General features: G+C 44.1%; 1 protein-coding gene across 3 annotated transcripts in view; it reads left to right on the top strand.

Annotated features, from left to right (window-relative positions):
• Positions 1-24,796, top strand: part of KIF16B (kinesin family member 16B) — a 376,655-nt gene that overhangs the window by 746 nt on the left and 351,113 nt on the right. The gene's annotated exons all lie outside the window — the stretch shown is intronic.

Raw genomic sequence — 24,796 nt, forward strand, 5'->3', positions numbered from 1 at the left:
GGCTGCGAAAAAAACCTGCTGGGGAAAAAAAAAAAAGCGTTTCCTCAGGCGGATTCCATTTTAAAAAAATCTTCGGAGTCTCACCTCAAAAAAAAAGTCTGTGTGAACGCGGCCTTACCTTAACCCATGCAGTATTCCTCTGCGCTGCCTCGGTTGAGTTGGATATAAAGTATTTGCAGACTGGAAGACGAGCTGAGATTTCACTAACCGGACACTAAGGTGCTCAATCACATTTCATTGATGTTTAGCACAGTGTGAACGCGCAGCTTCTACGTCATACTGATCGCAAATTTTCCCTTCAGATTGGTAAGTGGTTGTTTTGCAAAACTTCGGTCTTTTGTGTAGTCATTAGTGATGAGCGAATGTGCTCGGATAAGGTGCCATCTTCGGCGTGCTAGAAAAATACCTTCGATTCTCCATGGCTCCATGTCTCGCTGATGTTAGACAGCCCCAACACATGCAGGGATTGCCTGTTTATTAGGTGTGGCTGTGTTAACTGCAGCGAGACATGCAGCCGCAGGGATGCAAACATATTTTTCGAGCACGCCAAAGACACTGGGTTAGCACCCGAGCATGCTCAGATAACACCTTATCTGAGCACGTTCACTAGACCACTAGTGTGTTAATAATAATATCATTATTATTTATTATTTATTTATAGAGGGGATTTGTACAGATAATAGACATTACAGCATAACAAAAATCACAGTTCAAAGTAGATACTAATAGGAATGAGGGCCCTGCTCGCAAGCTTCCGGAACACAGCAAAATACTTCCGGGACATAGTGCGCCGGCCCATGCGCACTAATGGTTTTCGGCTTTGCCCGCAGTTGGGCAAAGCATACTGCGCGTGCGCAAGGCAAGATTGCTTTGCGCATGCGTTAACTAGGGAGGCAAGCAAATCAACGTCAAATCAATTTCGCGACCAGCGTGCGGCCAGCGGGAAAGAAAGGGGTTAATAAAAGACCCGAAAACACCGCCTATATGACAGTGCAGGGCCGCGCTTAGTAACCTGATATTTACCCTGGTTACCATTGCAAAAGTTAAAAAAAAAACACTACATACTCACATTCTGAGTCACGTCCCCCGGCGTCCACAGGGTTAAAACTGCTTTCGGCAGGAGCGCTTGCTAATGCTGTGCTGCTGCCGAGAGCTTCCTGCACTGACTCTGCACAACGACTTACCAACGATCACGGCCAGGTCGTATCGTTGGTAAATCGTTTAGTGTGAAGGTACCTTTATATGTGGCTCTAAGGCTGTTTGTTCTGGTCAATAGACCAGTGATCCGTCTGGTCATTGCATCATGAAATGCGTAAGAATTTAGGGTCTCTGCACACAATGTCTTTTAGATGCCAGTGTACCCTCTGAGTTGTGCAAGCAAAAGACTTTTAAGAAAAAGGTCAGAAGTGTGTTTCTTGAAGTTTTCTCTTTTGTTATTTTATCAGCTGGTTTTTGCAGTGTCTTTAAAACCTTAAGAATTGTCAGGTTACATCTTTTACTTTGGAATCATCAAGCGATTCAAAACACATCTGGACAGCAAGTCCCTTTTTACCTTGCAGTGCACTTGTTCCTTTTTTTTAATGGTTACCGCTTAAAAGTGTACAGACAGGACAGTATAGGGTCACAGATGCTGCTTTCTGTAAGGAAAAGCATTTCCCTGCATGTTTGTGTAAATACTTGTTTTACCTCACAGAATCAGCTGCAAGCAGAGCTGTGGGGTCGGTAAGACAAATCTGACTCCTCAATTTCCATTACTCCGACCTCACCAAAATGGGCTCCGACTACACAGACCTGTCTGCGAGCCCACGTTATCCTGTCTGTTTCCTCTTTTACGCCTCCCCGTCCGGTCAGAAGCTTTGGTATGATCATTGTTCCTGCACTGTCAGACACAGCCAGTACACAGTACGCAGCAGGGGCACATTTATAAGATTATCTTGGGGGAAGAAAAAAAAATAAATCGGATCCGCAGCGGAGTTGACGCTGTGGATTCACAGCAGTTTTCCATGCAATGTACAGTACCATGTAAACCTATGGAAAACCAAATCCGCGGTGCACATTCTGCGGAAAATTCTGCAGTTCATTTTCCTCAGCATGTCAATTCTTTGTGCGGATTCCGCAGCGTTTTACACCTGTTCCATATTTGGAATCCGCAGATGGAAAAATGCAGGTGAAATCCGGGGCGTCTTACCTGTGGATTTTTCAGAATCTGCGCGGAAAAATCCGCAACGTGTGCACGTACCCTAAGCGTATTAGCTGAGACTGGCACTCATTGGCAAGTATGCCACAGTTGGTACAGATGCCTAGATAGAGGGATCAGGCAGGAATGTGTCACAGAAACGTGGCCGAAAAACAAACAGCAGCTGCCAGGAGGTCAGCAGACGAGGGCGTAAACACAAGTGCAAATGTGCCCTGTGGGATGGGGACCAGACTGACTGTGTGTATACGGGAGGTTTGCTTAGAGACACCTCAGACATTTAAGATTTGTCCCAGCATTAACTAAGTTCTCACCGTAAGATTGATGATAAATTTGGGATCGGTAGTGGTCCGACTGCATTGACCCCCCCCCCACTGATAGAGTACAGCACTCGGCTATCTCCACCAACTTTTGGTCCTTTTAAAAAGAGGCAGCTACATATTAGAGATGTAATTCTTAAACCCTTACTCCAATTAGGGTCTGCATACCCTCAAACTAAGTCGGGGTCACACTTGCGAGTGCAATGCAAGAAACTCCCACAAGTGTCTCGCATCAGTACCCGGCACTGCCGACACTCGGGACCGGAGTATGCGGTTGCATGTATTTGTATGCAGCTGAACCCATGCATCGGTCCTGAGTGTGACCCCGGCCTTAAGCTGAGAGTCTGCACTCTAAGCGCATATTGATTCTAGAACTGCATCTTGAATAAGTTTTAGTAAACTGCTAAAATGCCAAAACTTGTGTCACTGTCCAAATATTTCTGGAATATATATAATATATATTATTATTATGTTACTTTTTATCTCAGTACTAGCTCGACCTTTACTGATACAGGATACGCTGTAATACACCTGCGTAGTCATGTGACCTAACAACGTCCCTTTGTTCTGAGAATGACAGGTTAGATTTTCAGTATAAAACCTGTTTATTGTGCAGATTAGAGGAAGTAAAGCCTCGGAGCTCGGCACCAGGATACATGTCCCGGTCTGCACCAGCCATTCATTGCAAACCTTGTTCTTGTAATCCTGCAGATGGAGAAGTAAGATAAAAGTAACTGGTAACCTGGGTTCCATACTTACACTCTGCCTGATGTAACATTAGGCTTAGGGAGACGTAACTGCTTCCCGGATGTTCGATGCCCTGTGAATATCGCACATGGTCTCGTTAATTAGACCAGGACCTATGTTCCCACCGGATTTCTGACTGTTGCTTTGGCAGCTCTGCCATCCAGCGAGCAGTGGTGTTTCTCTGTGCCTGGTGGCAGCTTGGATGGGAAGGTACGCCAGGGGAGACCCTGAAATATTTGTCCCATTACTGCACTGAAACATACAGAAGCCTTACACATTATATGGAGGTCATCTGAACCTCCCAGTACACATCACTCTCCACACCTATCCGTGTACATTTGTGCTGTGCTTGGCCAGCCATACACATATTCTGACTCGAGAGGGGAGTAGACTGCTGTCAGACCTCTGGTGGAGGCCTTCTACTCTTAGGAAATGAAGGACTGGGCTCTAGAATTTTAACATGGCCAATATTTGTATTCTGTCGTTGGGAAAATCCCAAACACTTTAGATGGTCAGCCCGTTTGTCAGACATTAATTTAAAGGGTTTGTCTACTACTGGACAATCCCTTCTTAATAGCTGGAGACAGGAATTGGGCAGCACCTGCAATCTCTAAGCTGTTTCTCCTGGTGGTCACATTGGTCACGTAACTGCTGCAGTCTTATCTATTTTGTCAGTGGGTTTTTCGTGTGTACACATCTGATTGATTTTTCGTTAGTAGCCTTACACTACAAGAGTACACAGACTCCAATAAAACCTAAAAAGTTGGTTGACACTAATACATTTCTAAGTAAATTGACTGCTATGTTCTATGTCCTTTTCTGTGTCCTGAGAAGTTGCTACGTATACTGAACGTGGAATAATGGGAGCCTTGCACTATATTCATCCTACTCTAACCATAGGCAGCATGAATCAGAGCTCGGCTGCATTATTGAGTTGAGGTATGGCCTTTTTTTTTTTTTTTTTGTTTGTTTTGTTTTTTTTACCCCTTAAACATCGCACCTTAGTTACCGTAGTTTGAAAAGCTATCTGAGGAATATAGGGGGAGACCTGACCAGTCCCTGTGTACACACATGGCAAAGACATATCAGTCAGCTGGAGTGAGTAGGGGGACACCGGCCAGTGGTGGCGCTGGACTAGTAAGCTCTTTCCCTATAGTTTCCAGCCTGCTTTCGAGAAAGCTATACCTGGTAGCCAGGCTCGGATTTATGTCCGTATCCTTTTCACCTGTAGGCAGACAGACTGCCTCTTATCTCTTAACATGCCATTGTTTCCACCTAATGAACTTCGTAGCGGAGTTGCTCATACGTTTTGGTTCATTGCTTCGCTGTTTCTCAACACTGAATTAATTTTTCTGCCGCTGTCAGAATGAGTGAGTCCTCTTAAGGCGGCCATGTGTATCTTAGCCTTGAAATGACCTCCACTAGGTCATACAAGTGACGTGTCCTACCTGGCTGCAGGTTAGGCATATTAACTTGAAATGACCCCCAGGTCTGTGATGAATGGCACCACGCTTTACTTAGGGCTGACTTTCAATTTCTGCACCTGAGAAGCGTCCATATTTACTTGGAGGAAACATTTAAATAACTTATAACAATTTCTTTATAAATAAGACCATGATTAAGACACTCCGTCAGAATGCGTATGTCTGTGGCCTATTTTGTACTGTCTAATAGTCTACTGGTCCTTAAATCGAGCTTTTTATATGGCTTAATTAAAAGCTAAATTTTAAAAATGTTTACAAGTTTCCTTGCTGAATTCCTCCTTCCTTTCTGATTTCTTTATAAAGTTACGGTACATTTTATAATTTCATGTTGCAGACTTCACACATGGCTGAGCTCCCTGAAAAAATACTCCTAAAGAGAAGCGGTCTTTTTTTTTTTTTCTTTCTTTCTTTTTTGCTTCATAAATCAATAGTACATATGAAAATAAGTAGCTTTGTAAAAGTCTGCTTTTTTTTTTTTTCTTCTCCTGGAATGAGCTTTCCCCCCTATTCATGAGTAAAATCTGCATTCGGTGAAGAAAACTTGTTCACGTTACTGAGAGGGGACATGGCAGTTGGTGCTCATAAGGCTGTATGGAAAGGAGGAGCTAGAAATGGCAGACATTCTGCTGCCAGTTCCTGTGATCTCACTATAGAACTTTATGAGCACCAACTGTCATCTTCTGTCTCAGTAATAGGAGAATCTGTAATCTCTGAATATAGTTTTTCCTTGTCAATTAAGAAATATTTAGAATTGAGAGTCCTCAGTGGTTGATACCATCTTTTCAGTTAGCCATTAAAAGGTAACAAATTGCAAGCTTTCGAGACTACACAGGTCTCCTCATCAGGCAAAGACTAAAAGAAATTCTGAAGAATCCCTGTGAATTGAGCATTTTCAGAGTGAGAAATCCAGTCCAGGTCCAGAAAGAAGCAGATTTCTTTTAGAAATAGAATATGTATTACAAAGTTATATTTTCACATGTACTATCGGTTTCTGAGCAAAAATAATTAAAACGTCTGTTACACTTTGTCATCTTATACCTCCGCTGATCAGATCTTTCCTCTTGTATGGCGCCGGTGCTGTGAACTGGAATGTCTTCTCTTCATATAATCGGAATTCTCTTCTACTTTGCAGCACCACTCCAGTGTGTGTGGTGTGTGTGGTGTGTGTGGGTTTTTTTCCCCTTCCCTGGGGTGGTATCACTAATGTCTGTTCCCTGTGGTAAAATTCTTAGCAGCCATTGTCCTCTTCCGGTGCCCCTCTGTTTCCGATCGGCCATCTTGTTACCACATCTCCTGAGTAATCTGAAGTCACAGCTAATGGTCACAAGCTCCCAATGTAAGTCTGTGAGGGCCTCGCTCTGGCTCTCATAGAATACCATTGAAAAGTGACTCTCGGCTCTCCCAGCAAACACTGGAGTGATTCGGCAGCTCACAACCTGCAGAAGGCGACCAGAGTGATGCTGAAAACGGCAAAAGATGGCAGCTGGTAATTATACTTGCATTTATTGATATCAAGCCGAGAGTGAAATGAAAAAAAAAAAACAAACTATGGAGCCGTACTTCATCGCACGTTTACTTTTGTGTATGCAAAGATTATATACGTTCTATTACCATATATGTACCATATAAGATGGGCCACTACCTTAGAAGTCAATGTCCGACCATGCTACATGACCAGGGATAAATGGCATTGGAAACTCCTCTACAGACAGCCTAGGTAATGGTGTGTGCCCCACATCCGTGTACAGCAGTGTCTGGCCTTCAGACTGTGACACACTTAAGGGTTGTCTAGTCTAAAGCTACAGTCACTGTATATGACTGTATATGACTGCAGACTTGTGAAGCCTCACATCGCGACATCGCGCCCAATCCATTCTCACATTCTCTGCCGGCAGTCTTGTATGTGATATGCATTCTCCCGGCTACATTCTGACTAGACTGTTTCCGGCCTCACTTAATACACTTGTGGTGAGTGAGGCCAGCCAGTCTAGTCGGGATGTGGCCGGGAGTATACATATCACATACTTTCGCTCACATGGGAGGATTTGCACGTCTGAAGTCACATAGAATGATTGCCAACTTGTAGTTTTAGAACAGACAACCCCTTGAAGGTAACACTGTGAGACTCCATGCTCCGCTGTTCTCTTTAAAGGGGTTGTCTGGGAATTAGAGACTCTGTTTCCAGGTTTTTGCTACCTTATCTGAGAGCTGCATAATGTAGGGGCAAAGACCCTGTTTCCACCAATTTCATTTGCTGGTCTGCTTAATGCAGTTTTGCTAAAGCACGGTTTTATCACCAGGTTTTCAGGGATAGGACTAGAAAACTGTAGCAATGTAGTCTTCAATATTCATGAGCTAATGCATAAGTGATTGGCAGCTTTCTGTGTACACTGCATATGCAGAAAGCTGCCAATCAGTAGTGTGGGTGGGTTATACAGAGCAAGCAGCCCAATATGTCATTTATTACTGGAATCAGGGACTTTGCCCCTATATTATGCTGATCTCAGATGGTGCTGCAGAAACACAGTTTCCAGGTCACCACCTGACAGCACCATGGAGGACGTCCTTCTTATCCGCAGTGGGACAGGAAACCACGAGAGTTCAAAAGGACCCTCCCCCTTCCACCCTTCAGTGTTTTTCCTGTCCCACTGTGGATGGGAACGACGAGAGTCCCGTCAGTTCCGTGCAGACAGCGTGGATCGGGGGGGCTCGGCCTCTTCCTTCCCGCTGGAAGAATCTGCCAAGCTGATACCCGTAATATAGGGTCACTCAGCTTTAACCAGTGTAAGCGCTGCTCCTGGTTTATGGGTCGCTTCCCCCCTGGGGGCTCTCGACCCTGGACGCAAGAACCACGATGTACCTGCAATGGCGCCTCTGCGTGGCGGAGTCCTGACCAAGCGCTTCGGGGGTATGGCAGGTCATCCTGGAGAGCGGGAATCGGCGTGACGATAGGGGAGCGCGGCGCTTCGGAGATCGCGCTCCTGCACGAGGCACTTCCGGTTCGCGGCTGCTGCGCTCGTCACTTCCGGGTCGCGGCCGGCAGCATGGGTTCGGCGTCTTTCATCTCCTTCTACCCTGAAGCGTGGGAGGTCCGGAACATGGCGGCAGCGGTATAAAAGGTATGTGTGGGCTGGGGTGGCTTGTCGAGCGAAAATGGAGGATAACCCAAAGCTTGATACGCTGCAGGAGCCCCAGGCGCATGTAAGTCCCAGGCCCTGCCCCCTCATAAAGGAGACCTTATAAGGAATTACCCCTTTATATATATTATATATTATATATTATAGGCCTCAACGGTTAAGAGATCTGGGAGAGGCAAGAAATGTCCCCTCTGTGCCATAAAACTGAAAGACTCCTGGCAGAAGTCCTTATGCGAGTCATGCACCAGTCGTATCTTGGGGGAAGAGCAGGCCGCTCTGATGACGAACATGAGGACCATAATCAGAGAAGAAGTGCAGGCTTCAATATCCGGCCTATCGCTTCCCCAGCCCATGCAGCCTGACCCCCAGGATTCCCAGAAATCCAGAAAAAGGCAGAGAGAATCTGATCTGTCGTCCGTGGACAGCTCTTTCGAATCCGACCTAGAGGAGGAGGAATTGAGCAGAGATCCCCCAGAGAAGGGGAAAAGATATCTTTTCTCATCTAATGATATTGAGGAACTGTTGGGTGCTGTTAGACAGACTATGCAGATTGAAGAACCCACGTCTACCCCTTCAGTGCAGGACGAGATGTTTGGGGGGCTGCGCTCTCACACCTCAAAGGTCTTTTCTGTCAATGCTCACGTTCGCTCTATGATTATAGAGGAATGGGAGGAGGCAGAAAAGAAATTGTCAATTCCTAAGGACTTTAGACTCCGCCTCCCCTTCAATCACGAAGATGTCAAGGACTGGGAGGACATCCCAAAGATTGACATTCCTCTGGCAAAGGTTTCCAAGAGAACCGCCATTCCATTCGAGGACTCCTCTAATTTAAAGGAGCCGATGGATCGAAAAGCGGATGGACTCTTAAAGAGGTCCTGGGAGAGTTCGGCAGCAGTAATCCGCACGAACATAGCGGCCACGTCTGTAGCACGGGCGATGCATTTATGGGTAGACGACTTGAAGGATCAGTTATCGTCCAAAACCCCTAGAGAAACCATTATTAATGCAATTCCTCTGTTGAAGCTTGCAACCGGTTTTTTAGCAGATGCTACAGCAGAATCGGTTAGGTTTACAGCCAGGGGTCAGTCTTTGTCGAATGCAGCCAGACGTGCTATTTGGTTGAAAAATTGGTCAGGTGACGTTCATTCTAAGAACAAGCTGTGTGCCATCCCGTTCTTAGGAGGAAGGGTCTTCGGACCTATCCTTGACGACATCCTGGAAAAAGCCTCTGACGAAAAGAAGGGGTTTCCAGAGGAAAAAAAGAGAAAATACCAGCCCTTTCGCAGAGGGCAGACTACAGGGGTAAAGGCAAGCAGGGGAGGTGGAGCTACCAAAAAGGGGGAGACAGAGACAGGAACAGGTACAGGGATTCAGGTCCCTCAACTTCCAAAACAGAATTTCGAAAGAAATGACGCCATCAGAATAGGAGGGCGACTATTGGGCTTTCAGGTACCATGGGAAAGAATTACCAAAAGTCCTTGGGTCCGCCAGATCATTTCTCAGGGGTACAAAATAGAATTCAGCTCTCTTCCCCCAGAAAAATACTTCGTGTCCAACATACATCTCTCTTCCGTCTCCCCTATGTGGTCGGACATTCAGGATCTTCTGCAGATGGCAGCAATATCCCCAGTTCCTCAGGGGGAAATAGGAAGGGGTCATTATTCAGGCCTCTTCTCTATAAAAAAGCCCTCTGGAGAATCCAGAACCATAATAAACCTCAAACCCCTGAACAAATTTCTGGTGTACAAGAGGTTCAAAATGGAATCCATTCGTTCCACAATTCCCCTTTTAGGCAAAGACATGGTAATGTGCACTTTAGACCTAAAAAGTGCATATTACCATGTTCCAATTTACAGAGATCACCAAAGATATCTCAGATTTGCGGTAGAAAAAGACGGAAAGATCTACCATTACCAGTTTTGCTGCCTTCCCTTTGGGTTAGCAACAGCGCCCAGGGTCTTTACAAAGATCGTTGTGGAGATAGTGGCTTATCTGAGAAATCAGAATGTCACGATAGTACCCTATCTAGACGATTTCCTTCTGACAGCAGATTCGGTGGGGCAGCTCAGGATCGACTGTCAATTCGTGATCTCCACTCTGCAGAATTTAGGCTGGGTGGTAAACTGGTCAAAATCCCACCTAACCCCCAGATCGAGAATAAAATTTCTAGGTGTTATCCTAGACTCAAACGCCAGAGTGTCTTTTCTTCCAGACAAGAAGCGGGTCGACATTATAAGAAAAATTCACCATTTTTCAAGAAGCCGAGTGTCCATCAGAGACGCAATGAAGATCCTAGGAATGATGACGGCCTGCATTCCTTGCGTCAACTGGAGCCAATTTCATTCTCGTCACCTACAGAGAGCAGTCCTCACTTCCTGGGACAGAAGACAGACGTCTCTGGACAGGGAGTTCCGTCTTTCCCATCAGGTCAGAAGATCTCTCCGATGGTGGACGGTCCCAGAGAACCTACAGATCGGGGTACCATGGATCCTCTCTCCAGCTATCACTGTGACCACAGACGCAAGTCAACAGGGATGGGGTGGTCATGTCCTAGGAAGATTTTATCAAGGACAATGGAGCCCAGAGGAAAGGATGAATTCCTCGAACCACAGAGAACTCCACGCGGTCTGGAAGGTCCTCTATTCAGCCCAACATCTGCTAGAGAACAAGCACCTGAAAGTCTTCTCGGACAATACGACGACGGTAGCCTTCCTACGTCATCAGGGAGGTCCGAGACATTTAAGATTACAGCATCTTGCAGATCGAATATTCAGGTGGGCGGAGGGAAGAGTCCTCTCGATTTCAGCAGTTCACCTGGAAGGATCAAGGAACCAGGTGGCGGATTTTCTGAGCAGAAAAAGGCTGTCAGCCATAGAATGGGAACTGAACAACGAAGTTTTCATCGATCTATGCCAGCGATGGGGAACTCCAGAAGTGGATCTATTCGCCACCAGAGAGAACGCAAAGGTCAGAACCTTCTACTCTCTAAACCCTCGGGAAGATCCGACAGGAGTGGATGCACTCTCCCAGTCTTGGAGCAGGGGTCTCCTTTACGCCTTTCCCCCTCTTGCACTTATCCCAAGAATCCTGAGGAAGATATACGAGGACAGAGCTCGGGTCATCCTGGTGGTTCCGTTTTGGCCCAAGAGGAGCTGGTTCCCCTTGTTGAAAAAACTAGCAGTGGAAGAACCTCTATTCCTTCCAAAAAGAAAAGATCTACTTCTCCAGGGCCCGGTTCTTCATCAGAACCCAGACAGCCTCCAGTTAGCGGCTTGGATCCTGAGCGCCAGATCTTGAAAGCAAGAGGTCTATCGGAAGAAGTCATCTCCGTTCTCCAAGCAAGTAGAAAACCTGTGACCTCTGCAATTTATTTAAAAATTTGGAAGAGGTTCTGCAGTTTTTGTGGAGATACGATAGTTGATCTTGATTGCCCTAACATTCCCAAGATCCTTGATTTCTTGCAGGAAGGGTTTAGAAAGGGTCTAAAACCAAGTACTCTGAGGGTCCAGGTGGCAGCCCTCAGTGTATTTTATGACTCCTCTCTAGCCTCCCATCCCTGGATTGCTCGTTTTTCCAGGGCAGTCTCAAGACTGAGACCCTTGATCAGGAAAACCATCCCTCCTTGGGATCTTAACCTGGTCCTTAATGAGTTATGCAAAGATCCCTTTGACTTAGCTGAGGATATAAACATCTCTAATCTTTCCCTCAAAACGGCGTTCCTAGTGGCCATTACGTCAGCTAAAAGACTAGGTGAACTCCAGGCTCTCTGTTCAAAACCCCTATCTGCAGATTTTTGAGGATAGGCTGGTTCTAAAGCTGGATCCAGCCTTCCTTCCGAAAGTCGTCTCAGACTCAAACATAAATCAGGAGGTAGTACTTCCATCTTTCTGTCAGTTTCCCAAAAACCAAAAAGAAAGGTTTTATCATAACTTGGATGTTAGGGAAACTGTCCTTAAGTATCTAGAGGCGACTAGGGCATGGAGACAGGATACTAATTTATTCATTCTATTTGGAGGCCCAAATAAGGGGAAAAAAGCCTCAAAATCTACCATCGCTAGATGGATAAAGTCCACTATTAGCCTAGCTTATAAAGCACAGGGTAAGAAACCCCCAGACAACTTAAAAGCTCATTCGTCTAGGGCAATGGCCACCTCATGGGCAGAGAAAGGGGGCGCTTCGGCAGATCAGATCTGCAGGGCTGCCTCTTGGTCCAGTCTTAGTACCTTTTCCAGGCATTACAAACTAGACGTTGTGTCATCTCAGCTAGCCTTTGGCAGGAAGGTGCTTCACGCAGTAGTCCCGCCCTAGAACCAAAAAGTCTCCTTTGGTACTTCTCCATGGTGCTGTCAGGTGGTGACCTGGAAAACGGTAATTAGACATACCGGTAATTATATTTCCAGGAATCCATCCTGACAGCACTGGTAGTTCCCTCCCTATATTACATGTAATACATACCTATGTGAAGTAACATTTGTATACATGTTTGTTGTGTTCAAATAAATTCTTTTTGCATCCATCCAGAAGTATTACTTGGAAAATCACTGAAGGGTGGAAGGGGGAGGGTCCTTTTGAACTCTCGTGGTTTCCTGTCCCACTGCGGATAAGAAGGACGTCCTCCATGGTGCTGTCAGGATGGATTCCTGGAAATATAATTACCGGTATGTCTAATTACCGTTTTCTGATTTCCTTTCACAGTTGATGACCTGTTTGTAGAATAGGTAATTAATATGAGGTGAGTGGGGGCCCTATATTGTCACTCATCAGTACATGGGGTAGCACACAGCAGCTCCGCACATTGCCTTATCGCCACCTGAATGGGCGATGAGGTGCAGTGTTTGGCATAGGCCACTAATCAATGTACAGAGCAGTGGTGTTCTGTCCCATACATCACTAATATCTGGCCACAGATTTCAGTTGATCGGGTGGGCAGGGGGACAAGATGGGTATTAAAGCACCACAGATATCCTACCGATAGGTCACCAGCTGCTTAACTTGTGATTTTAGGAACAGCCTTTTATCTTGTATCTATAGGGTAAGGGAAGCTTGCATATCTCTGGGGCAATTCTGAGATCAGACAGTTATTCCATATCCTTCAATTCAGTGATAAATTGTGATTTTTGTAATGACCTTTTAAGAAGTCCCGATCAACCTAACTACGGTAATTTTCCCCACAATCTGGTGCATTTTTAGGCTGTCTAATTCTAAGTTTACACAATTTATTACTTTCTAATAGACCACTTTTTAAACCAATATATTGGAGCTCACCATAGTAAATTTTAATGTTATAAGCATACTTGGCCAAACCCCCTTTTCTAGAATCTTCGTAACGTAGGAGTCAGAAGTACTAGGTCTTTAACTTTTTCTTAATGTCCTGATCACCGGTATTAGAGGTTATGGCATTGTTAAAGTAATGATGCTACCGTGCCATGATTGAAGCAATAATGACTGGTCTTAGAAAGTCTTTATATAAAAAAAACTTTGTACTATCCTATCAGAGAAATATGCTCCTTTCTTCACTTATGAGCCACTTCTCCTTTCTCCTACTGCTAAAATCTGTCTTAGGGATCATACTCACCTGTGAGAAACTCTGAGTCTCGCATGTTAATACCCGGTGCTGCACCTGGCACTCAGATTGGAGCATACGGCCACATAGGAATACGTGCAGCTGCATGCTCCGCTCCTGAGTGGCAGGTATTGAAGTGCGAGACTCATCCGAGTTTCTCACAGGTGAGTATGAGCCCTTAGTCATACCAAATCACATGGCTAGCTCACTGAGGGATTAGATTACAGCAGCCTATTGAAGCCTAAGGACAGGGAATGGAGCGAGGAGCAGAGAAAGAAGAACTGACATATGCAGGCTGGTGTTTTTTTTGTTTTTTTTTAATCTCGCTCCAGTGCTGGGTTCACATCTACAGTGCTCAGTACTGCTTTATGATATCCTCCATGCTGCTGCTTCTGAACACATGCTACATAAAGGCTGGAGAGCAGTAGTTGAGCATGATTGTGTGCTGTGTATGGGAGTCTCACTCACTAGCTCAGAGACAACTGAATATTACAGATGGCCTAAAGAACTGGGTAAAAAATACAGAAAAAATGCTATAATGGACAGTGTTTTTCCTGATGTCACACAGAACAGCTTTTTTATGAACATGTGCTTGAAATGATATACATTGAAACATTAAAGTGATATTATGTCATTTACAGACCAGAAAACATAAGTGAGGAAAACAAATTTCACTGTAGTCCTAGTGCACACTGTCCTCGTTATGGAGCATAGTAGGGTTTTACTTAGCGATGCTGGGAACATATTTTCCTATCAGTGCCTGCACCTCGAGTATAAATGTGTTATTCGTAGCTCTATCTCTCCTATTCTGCCTCCAGCTTTCATCTAATACTCTGAGGAGCCGCAGTTTTCTTTAGTCGATGTGTGGCTTCTGTTTTACTGTTGTGATTATGTGACAAACATGAAAGTTTTCTCCAATGTTCGGTGCTCTGGCTTCAGAGTAGCTCCGAGCTCTTATCAGCAGTTTTCAAAACATAAGTATCTGGCGGTTAATATGCGTGCGGTGACAGCTGCTGCTCCACGCTGAGGAGCTCTGTGCTCCCAAGATCCTCCCATTATGACAAGTCCTAGCAAACAAGCAACGCAAAGGGAAAACATCTCTCGGTGAACATATGCTGCCTATAAAGCAGGACTCGCTAGTTCTTTATTAGAAATCACATTAATATGACATCCGGAGAGCGCACCATTGAGAAAAATGCACAAGATGCAAAACGGAATACCTTCTAATTGGAAGGAGCAGGTGGCTTTAGGTTTAGCTGCGAGGCTTCTTGTGAGGGTCCCGCATGAACGCATTGTGCTTTTTTGTGTATACTCGTCTCTGATCAGTTCCATATAACTGCTGAGTATGCCTCCGCACAAGTGCTGCTGCCTGTTCGCTGGTTTTTATGTACTCTGATTATGTTCGATGTTCTTTTGCTTTTTTACATCTAATCTTACGCATTATGTGCCATCTTACATTATTGGGTAGTTTTAGTTACTAATAACCCTTCAGATACAACATGTTCCTGTCCCTTCTAAAAACGTTTGTTTGAGAACCACAGCGCAAGTTCATTTTCCAGTATCTACATTATACAGATGTGTCCTTTTTTTATATTTACTCTTTCTCACTACAAATCTTGAGATGTGTGTAACATTATGATCATGTCTTTGTCAGAAGATGTTTATGTGCTCACCCAGCAGTCTGTCGATGTGTCATGAATGATACAGTATTATATAGATATTGCGAATCCTTAAAGAAATATTCCCTTCTTCAAGATCCTATCCCAATATGTAGTAGGTGTTATAATAATATTAGCAATTACCTCCAATTGGAAATGTAGTATATTTTCTGACTCAATCTTTCCTCATGTGCAGGCATTGCAGGACCTTAGGTATCCATGGTTACGACCACTGATATAATGACAGTTGGCTAGTTGCTAGTGGTCGTAACCATGGATACCTAATGTCCTGCAATGCCTGCACATGAAGAAAGAGACAGAAGATCTACAATGTGGAGTAGTTATGGTACAGAATACAGCAGAGCAGATCATGTCTCTCCACAGGTCTCCACATTTTCAGTGAAAAATGGCGTTATCCCATGAACCAAATACTTAAAGGGAACCTGTCACCCCCCAAAATGGCTGGTGAGGTAAGCTCACCGGCATCAGGGTTTATCTACACCCGAAGAGGACGTCATGGAATGAAGATGGGAGGCGCCGAAGCGGACCGGAGACACCCATTTGACCAGACCGCATCGGGACCACCCCTGGGTGAGTATAATCAAACGTCTTTTTCTCCTCTTTCAGGTAACATCGGGGGCTTATCTACAGCATTACAGAATGCTGTAGATAAGCCCCTGATGCCGGTGAGCTTACCTCACCAGCCATTTTGGGGGTGACAGGTTCCCTTTAATGTGTCCAATACCTTCACTTTTCCATTCCTGCTATGGCAGCTCTTATTTTGGTGCTGTGCTCGTCACAGGAGGTTTCCTGTGTTAGAATGCGACCAGCGATGTATGAAGGGGGCTGGCTGACTACTTATTTCCAGCCCTCCTCTACAGTATATGCATTGGCCTAGACAGTGGTCCCGGACACTGGACTGGTGCGGGCACCTGGCATGATTTTGTATCTCGCACTAGGCTGGAAGGTTTGGGGTAGATGTTGCTACCAATCCTGCCTCCAATAAAGGTTTGTTGCACTCATAGCAATCTGATGTGGCCATACTGTGTGTCTTCAGTTTTATAGCAAACCATAAATAGTTTTATGCAAAAAGAAAAAAAAAAAAAAAAAGAGCATGAACCGCACATCCCAAAATCATACGTTGATCTAAAGCCGCTAGGCAAAAATTTAAATACTGAACATGAGGTTTTCAGTTTAACATTCTGATCAGACTGTATGAAGCCCACTGCCCCAAACCTCGTAGTGGGTCCTAACGCCCTAACGGAGCGGAGCCCGTTTTTTTTTTTTTTTTTTTGCACATAGCATGTACTTGTCTCTTTTTTTGGACCAGCACTCCTCCCATTTGGCTCAGGTGATTTTAATTAGCAGGAGACTGCAAAGTAAGGGGTCTAGCCCATTTTGGCTCTCACTGAAGAGCTGGAGGAAGGTGAGTTGAAATGCTCCCTTCATTTTGGTGCTGGTGCTGTGTGGCGGCCATTGTTGCTGTGGCTTTGTGCTGGTGGGGCGGCGCGGTCTGGAGTCTTGGGGACTCAGTCTCGCAGCATGGGTGCTGTGGGGCAACAGGCCGTCCGCCCTGCTGGTGCATGGCCGCTGCGGCGGTGGTCGCCGCACGGCTCCGCTCCGTTAGGGCGTTAGGACCCACTACGAGGTTTGCCGTGAAGGGGCAGTGGGCTTCATACAGTCTGATCAGAATGTTAAACTGAAAACCTCATGTTCAGTATTTAAATTTTTGCCTAGCGGCTTTAGATCAACGTATGATTTTGGGATGTGCGGTTCATGCTCTTTTTTTTTTTTTTTTCTTTTTGCACATAAATAGTTTTATTTCTGGCAGAGAATGTCTTGTCAATTGCATATAAGGTACCTATGGGTCTGTAGTATGGCCCTTTAAAGGATTTGGTGACCCTTTGTAGAGCCTGTACTATAACTAATAGTCACAATTGCCGCAATTAATTGTACAGCAGTCATCAAATGTTTTAGGGCAGTCCTTATGCATGTGCATTGTCGGTGCTGGGTGCATTTCCCTCCATTGCTCCCTTTATCACACTGTAGACATAGGTGACCGCAATAATACATTAGTGAGCCCCCTAAAATATTGCTATACAGAGCAGTTTGCTAATGTATAGGTTCGGTTGGGTGGCTTGTTGTATTGCATGGTAATAAAAATCCTAATAGTTGTATAGATAAGTAAACCAAGGTAATTATTAACCATATCTGTGCTGTAAAGTCCTATCATTGTACTCTGTACAATGTACACCGCTCTGTGTGCATCTCACCCAGGAGCTCTGCACTTCAGAGCGGTATTTTAACCAATCTGTGGGGGGACTCCAGACCCAGACACCCACCGAATAGCCGCTCATTACGGAGCCCCTATAATATATTAAATAAGTAGTACCTTTTGTGCAAGTGTCTTGGCTTTTGAGATTTGCTCTCTGGGAAATGCAGGCATTGCATCATCTGATGTGGTGAAAATAACTGACCCACTGAAATACTTCTTCATCAACAAGCCCATCCAGTGTTTCTGGCAGAATTAGAACTACAGCTCTGGGCCACAATATAGACTGCTGTATCACGATGGGATCCTTATAGGCATTGCAAACACATGGTTTGTGTGTTATATGTAAATATATATTATATTATAGAGCAAGGCTTCACACTTTCAGGTAGGCATTAGGTAGCATTTACACAGATCATTCCGTTTGATCCAAACAGGTGCAGATTTATACGGTAATTCTCCAAGGGATTCAAATAGAAAACCAGCCTCTTCTGGGCACAAAAATATCACAGCAAATAAAGTTAATTCAGCAGGCACATATGTCAGTACGGGCTACCCCGAACAGACTATAGTCCTTTCTCCCAGAGCAGACTTTATATACAGAAGAGCAGACTCCATACACAGCAACTTCCAGCTCTAAACAGAAGTGTTGAACTCTGGGCACAGTTTACACTGAATGGACTGAAGCTTCCACACGTTACTCTGCTGCTCCAACACACAGACTGCTCAGCTTTCCTAGCTGAGCCATGCAGTGTCCATTCAGAGAGAGGCTCTGGCATGTCTCTTACAGTTACAGCTCACATTTTGGCTGGACACTCACCAACTTCACCATACTCAACTCTGCTTCATTCAGCAGACTGACACACTTAGTGAACTCAGGCCCTTTTTCTTAATAAAAACCTAGGCAGGCACATCTAATCAAGAGCTGCTGTGCTTTGCTAACAAAGTGTATCTGGTCCATTGATCTGAATTGTATTTTTTTTTATCATTTGTCTGAAGAAGGGTTATTAGTCCTTATCAGACCTATTATACTGTAAATGTAATAATCGCTCAGATGGTTTGAGGTTGATGCACATTAACTGACTCAGATGTTTTTTCTACAATTTGACGTGAGACTGATAAGTATGCCTGTATAGTGTCAGACTGTTGAGCCTAGGGCCCACTAGTAACATTGACTCTGGGTACCTACTGTTCACCAACATGTAAATTTCACATTACCTTCTGTCACAAATTTACTTATGCTTCTATACAAGGCAGTGGGTAGTTTGTTTAAAGGGAACCTGTCCCCCCCCCCCCCCAGGCGTTTGAAACTAAGAGCCACCTTGTGCAGCAGTAATGCTGCATTCTGACAAGGTGGCTCTTTTAGTTCTGGGTGCTGTAACTGCCGAAATAATCAGTTTTGAATCCCAGCCCCGCATTGTGAATAATTCAGAAGACACTGCGGGGCTGGGATTCACAGGCAGGGCGGCCGCACAGGCGCAGTCAGCTGGACTGCGTATGAGGACAGAGGACGGGCAGCACTCACTGCGCCTGCCCAAGGCAGGAGAAAAGGGCGCAGGCGCCACCTCATTTCAAAATAGCGCTGAGGAGGCGGCGCCCGGCACCAAGAAGACTGGAGTGACGGCTGTGTGGTGTCTGCAGCAGGGGGGAAACGCCTGCCTCCAGGACTGAAGACAAGGTATTTTCTGACAAATTACAAAACGGATTATTTCTGCAGTTACAGCACCCAGAACTAAAAGAGCCACCTTGTCAGAATGCAGCATTACCGCTGCACAAGGTGGCTCTTTTAGTTTCAAATGCCTGGGGGGGGGGGGGGGGTGACAGGTTCCCTTTAAAGAAATGACTCCTGCAGGAGGACCCCCCGGGGGATTCTCCTGTTCCTAGGTGGGATATATATATATATATATATATATATATATATATATATATATATATATATATATATATATATATATATATACATACATACATACATACATACATACATACATACATACATACATACATACATACATACATACATACATACATACATACATACATACATACATGTCCATATATATTTGGACAAAGACAACATTTTTCTACTTTTGGTTATAGACATTTCCACAATGAATTTTAAACAAAACGATTCCGATGCAGTTGAAGTTCAGACTTTCAGCTTTCATTTGAGGGTATCCACATTAAAATTGGATGAAGGGTTTAGGAGTTTCAGCTCCTTAACCTGTGCCACCCTGTTTTTAAAGGGACCAAAAGTAATTGGACAATTGACTCCAAGGCTATTTCATGGACAGGTGTGGGCAATCCCTTCAATATGTAATTCTCAATTAAGCATATAAAAGGCCTGGAGTTGATTTAAGGTGCGGTGTTTGCATTTGAAAGGTTTTGCTGTTAAGTAAACATGTGGTCAAAGGAGCTCTCCATGCAGGTGAAACAAGCCATCCTTAAGCTGCGAAAACAGAAAAAACTCATCCGAGAAATTGCTACATTATTAGGAGCGGCAAAATCTACAGTTTGGTACATCCTGAGAAAGAAAGAAAGCACTGGTGAAGTCATCAATGCAAAAAGACCTGGGCGTCCACGGAAGACAACAGTGGTGGATGATCGCAGAATAATCTCCATGGTGAAGAGAAACCCCTTCACAACAGCCAACCAAGTGACCAACACTCTCCAGGAGGTCGGCGTATCAATATCCAAATCTACCATAAAGAGAAGACTGCATGAAAGTAACTACAGAGGGTTCACTGCACGGTGCAAGCCACTCATAAGCATCAAGAATAAAAAGGCTAGACTGGACTTTGCTAAAAAACATCTAAAAAAGCCAGCACAGTTCTGGAAGAACATTTTTTGGACAGATGAAACCAAGATCAACCTCTACCAGAATGATGGAAAGAGAAAAGTATGGCGAAGGCTTGGTACAGCTCATGATCCAAAGCATATCACATCATCTGTAAAACACGGCGGAGGCAGTGTGATGGCTTGGGCATGCATGGCTGCCAGTGGCACTGGGTCACTAGTGTTTATTGATGATGTGACACAGGACAGAAGCAGCCGAATGAATTCTGAGGTATTCAGAGCCGCCATACTGTGTGCTCAGATCCAGCCAAATGCAGGAAAACTGATTGGTCGTCGTTTCATACTACAGATTGACACTGACCCAAAACACAAAGCTAAAGCAACCCAGGAGTTTATTAAAGCAAAGAAGTGGAATATTCTTGAATGGCCAAGTCAGTCACCTGATCTGAACCCAATTGAGCATGCATTTCACTTGTTAAAGACTAAACTTCAGACAGAAAGGCCCACAAACAAACAGCAACTGAAAACCACCGCAGTGAAGGCCTGGCAGAGCATCAAAAAGGAGGAAACACAGCGTCTGGTGATGTCCATGAGTTCAAGACTTCAGGCAGTCAGTGCCAACAAAGGGTTTTCAACCAAGTACTAAAAATGAACATTTCATTAAAAATTATTGAATCTGTCCAATTACTTTTGGTCCCTTTAAAAACAGGGTGGCACCTGTTAAGGAGTTGAAACTCCTAAACCCTTCATCCAATTTTAATATGGATACCCTCAAATGAAAGCTGAAAGTCTGAACTTCAACTGCATCTGAATTGTTTTGTTTAAAATTCATTGTGGTAATGTCTATAACCAAAATTAGAAAAATGTTGTCTCTGTCCAAATATATATGGACCTAACTGTACATACAGTATATATATATATATATATATATATATATATATATATATATATATATATATATATATATATATATATATATATATATATATACTAGCTGTACTACCCGGCTTCGCCCGGGTTAATGACTGCTGTTAGCAAAATAGAATGTGTTAACAAAAATTTATTCTGCACACAAAAACCACAAAACAAATAGATAGAAATGTAATTATTAAAAGGCAAAAACTAAGCAAATAGAAGCATTTCACAACATATATTAGCTTTGTTATACTGAGAATGTCTTTGTTGCCTATATTAACCAATCAGAGCTCAGGTTAATTAACTGTAGCAAAATAGAAGCTGAGCTGTGATTGGTTGCTATTGGCAGCCTGATAAATCCCCAGCCAACAGGAAGCCCTCCCCCCTGGCAGTATATATTAGCTCACACATACACATAATAGACAGGTCATGTGACTGACAGCTGCCGTATTTCCTATATGGTACATTTGTTGCTCTTGTAGTTTGCTTATTAATCAGATTTTTATTTTTGAAGGACAATACCAGACTTGTGTGTGTTTTAGGGCGAGTTTTATGTGTCAAGTTGTGTGTGTTGAGTTGCGTGTGGCGACATGCATGTAGCGACTTTTGTGAGATGAGTTTTGTGTGGCGACATGCGTGTAGCAACATTTTGTGTGTTGAGTTGCATGTGACAGGTTAGTGTAGCAAGTTGTGTGCAGCAAGATTTGTGCATGGCGAGTTTTGCGCGTGGCGAGTTTTATGTGTGGTGCATTTTGAGTATGTGCAAGTTTTGTGTGAGGCAACTTTTGCATGTGGTGCAACTTTTGTACATGTGGCAATTTTTCTGTGTGTGCAAGTTTTGCATGAGGTGAGTTTTCCATGAGGTGAGTTTTGCACGTGTGGCGAGTTTTGCGTGAGCCTAGTTTTGCATATGGCGAGTTTTGCATGTAGCGAGTTTTGAGTGGTGACTTTTGTGTTTCGACTTTTATGTGGCGAGGTTGGTGTGTGTGTGTGGTGAAATGTGTGCTGAGGGTGGTATATGTGTTCAAGCACGTGGTAGTGTGTGGCGCATTTTGTGTTTGTGTTCATATCCCCGTGTGTGGTGAGTATCCCATGTCGGGGCCCCACCTTAGCAACTGTACGGTATATACTCTTTGTCGCCATCGCTCTCATTCTTTAAGTCCTCATTGTTCACATCTGGCAGCTGTCAATTTTCCTCCAACACTTTTCCCTTCACTTTTTCCCCATTATGTAGATAGGAGCAAAATTGTTTGGTGAATTGGAACGCGCGGGGTTAAAATTTCACCTCACAACATAGCCTATGACGCTCTCGGGGTCCAGACGTGTGACTGTGCAAAATTTTGTGGCTGTAGCTGCGACGGTACAGATGCCAATCCCGGACATACACACATACATACATACACACATTCAGCTTTATATATTAGACTAGCTGTACTACCCGGCTTCGCCCGGGTTAATGACTGCTGTTAGCAAAATAGAATGTGTTAACAAAAATTTATTCTGCACACAAAAACCACAAAACAAATAGATAGAAATGTAATTATTAAAAGGCAAAAACTAAGCAAATAGAAGCATTTCACAACATATATTAGCTTTGTTATACTGAGAATGTCTTTGTTGCCTATATTAACCAATCAGAGCTCAGGTTAATTAACTGTAGCAAAATAGAAGCTGAGCTGTGATTGGTTGCTATTGGCAGCCTGATAAATCCCCAGCCAACAGGAAGCCCTCCCCCCTGGCAGTATATATTAGCTCACACATACACATAATAGACAGGTCATGTGACTGACAGCTGCCGTATTTCCTATATGGTACATTTGTTGCTCTTGTAGTTTGCTTATTAATCAGATTTTTATTTTTGAAGGACAATACCAGACTTGTGTGTGTTTTAGGGCGAGTTTTATGTGTCAAGTTGTGTGTGTTGAGTTGCGTGTGGCGACATGCATGTAGCGACTTTTGTGAGATGAGTTTTGTGTGGCGACATGCGTGTAGCAACATTTTGTGTGTTGAGTTGCATGTGACAGGTTAGTGTAGCAAGTTGTGTGCAGCAAGATTTGTGCATGGCGAGTTTTGCGCGTGGCGAGTTTTATGTGTGGTGCATTTTGAGTATGTGCAAGTTTTGTGTGAGGCAACTTTTGCATGTGGTGCAACTTTTGTACATGTGGCAATTTTTCTGTGTGTGCAAGTTTTGCATGAGGTGAGTTTTCCATGAGGTGAGTTTTGCACGTGTGGCGAGTTTTGCGTGAGCCTAGTTTTGCATATGGCGAGTTTTGCATGTAGCGAGTTTTGAGTGGTGACTTTTGTGTTTCGACTTTTATGTGGCGAGGTTGGTGTGTGTGTGTGGTGAAATGTGTGCTGAGGGTGGTATATGTGTTCAAGCACGTGGTAGTGTGTGGCGCATTTTGTGTTTGTGTTCATATCCCCGTGTGTGGTGAGTATCCCATGTCGGGGCCCCACCTTAGCAACTGTACGGTATATACTCTTTGTCGCCATCGCTCTCATTCTTTAAGTCCTCATTGTTCACATCTGGCAGCTGTCAATTTTCCTCCAACACTTTTCCCTTCACTTTTTCCCCATTATGTAGATAGGAGCAAAATTGTTTGGTGAATTGGAACGCGCGGGGTTAAAATTTCACCTCACAACATAGCCTATGACGCTCTCGGGGTCCAGACGTGTGACTGTGCAAAATTTTGTGGCTGTAGCTGCGACGGTACAGATGCCAATCCCGGACATACACACATACATACATACACACATTCAGCTTTATATATTAGATATACCTGTATGTAATCTCCTGTATATAGTATATACCTGTGTGTCATCTCACCTATATATAGTATATATCTGTGTGTCATCTCCTGTATATAGTATATACCTGTATGTCATCTCCTCCTATACATAGCATATACCTGTGTCATCTCCTCCTGTATATACTATATACCTGTAGGTAATCTGCTCCTGTATATAGTATATACCTGTGTGTCATCTCCTCCTGTATATAGTATATACCTGTATGTCATCTCCTCCTGTATGTAGTATGTACCTGTATGTCATCTCCTCCTCTATATAGTATATACCTGTGTGTCATCTCTCCTGTATATAGTATATATCTGTGTGTCATCTCCTCCTGTATATAGTATATACCTGTGTGTCATCTCCCCTGTAAATAGTATATACCTGTGTGTCATCTCCTGTATATAGTATATAGCTGTATGCCATCTCCTCCTGTATTAGCCCTCGTTCACACGTTATTTGGTCAGTATTTTTACCTCAGTATTTGTAAGCTAAAATGGCAGCCTGATAAATCCCCAGCCAACAGTAAGCCCACCCCCTGGCAGTATATATTAGCTCACACATACACATAATAGACTGGTCATGTGACTGACAGCTGCCGGATTCCTATATGGTACATTTGTTGCTCTTGTAGTTTGTCTGCTTATTAATCAGATTTTTATTTTTGAAGGATACCAGACTTGTGTGTGTTTTAGGGCGAGTTTCGTGTGTCAAGTTGTGTGTGTTGAGTTGCGTGTGGCGACATGCATGTAGGGACTTTTGTGAGATGAGTTTTGTGTGGCGACATGCGTGTAGCAACTTTTTGTGTGTCGAGTTGCATGTGACAGGTTAGTGTAGCAAGTTGTGTGCAGCAAGTTTTGCGCATGGCGAGTTTTGCGCGTGGCGAGTTTTATGTGTGGTGCCTTTTGAGTATGTGC

The sequence above is a fragment of the Ranitomeya variabilis genome, chromosome 2, assembly GCF_051348905.1.
Source record: "Ranitomeya variabilis isolate aRanVar5 chromosome 2, aRanVar5.hap1, whole genome shotgun sequence".
NCBI classification, from domain to species: Eukaryota; Metazoa; Chordata; class Amphibia; order Anura; family Dendrobatidae; genus Ranitomeya; species Ranitomeya variabilis.